Below are 1,117 nucleotides of genomic sequence, written 5' to 3'. Positions count from 1 at the left end.
TGCTCCGCCCCTCCCCCACCCGACGCTGGGTCCCCGCGGGGCTGGGGGGGAGGAGACGCGTCTGTCCCTGTGTCCGTGTGTCCCCCGTGTGCACGTATGTCCCTGCCATGTGTCCGTGTGTCCCCATGTCCATGTGTCCGTGTGTCCCAATGGCCATATGTCCATGTCCCCATGTCTGTCATGTCCGTGTGTCCGTGGGTCCCGATGGCCATATGTCCATGTCCCCATGTCCACGTCTGTGTCCCCATGTCTGTATGCCCCACATCATGTCCCCATGTCCCCCTGTCCCTGTGTCCCATTGTCTGTGTCCCCACGTCCATCTGTCCCGTGTCCCTGTGTCCATGTCCCTACATCTTCCGTGTCCCTGTGTCCCCACGTCTGTCACGTGTCCCTGTGTCTGTGTGTCCCTGCATCTCATGTCTGTCACTTCCATGTGTCCCATGTCCCTCTGTCCCCATGTGTCTCATGTCCCCATGTCTGTGTCTGTGTGTCCCCATGTTGGCCATGTCCGTGTGTCCCACATCTGTGTGTCCCCATGTCCATGTGTACCACGTCCTGGTGTCTGTCTGTGTCCCCATGTCCCACATCCCTGGGTCTCTGTCCCCATGTCCCCATGTCCCCATGTCCGTGTGTCCCACGTCCCACATGTTGTCTGTGTCCCCATGTCCCACATCCCTGGGTCTCTGTCCCCATGTCCCCATGTCCCCATGTCCGTGTGTCCCACGTCCTGGTGTCTGTCTGTGTCCCCATGTTCCCATGTTCCCATGTCCCTGTGTCCCACGTCCCGGTGTCTGTCTGTGTCCCCATGTCCCCATGTCCGTGTGTCCCACGTCCTGGTGTCTGTGTGCCCATGTCCCCCATCCCTGGGTCTCTGTCCCCATGTCCGTGTGTCCCACGTCCCGGTGTCTGTCTGTGCCCCCATGTCCCCCATCCCTGGGTCTCTCTTCCCATGTCCCTGTGTCCCCCCAGTCCCCGCTTTGGTGGCTCCAGGCTGTCTGAGGGGTCTCAGGGGGACCTGGGGTGGTCTCAGGGATGTTTAGGGGGGGGTCTCAGAGAGGTCTGGGGGGTCCCGGGAGGGTTTCAGGGTGGTTCAGGGAGGTCTGGGGTGGTTTGGGGG

Source organism: Corvus brachyrhynchos, unplaced genomic scaffold (assembly GCF_000691975.1).
Source record: "Corvus brachyrhynchos isolate BGI_N302 unplaced genomic scaffold, ASM69197v1 scaffold660, whole genome shotgun sequence".
Taxonomy (NCBI): Eukaryota; Metazoa; Chordata; class Aves; order Passeriformes; family Corvidae; genus Corvus; species Corvus brachyrhynchos.
The sequence above is the reverse complement of the archived record's forward strand: the minus strand, read 5'-3'. Positions refer to the sequence as shown.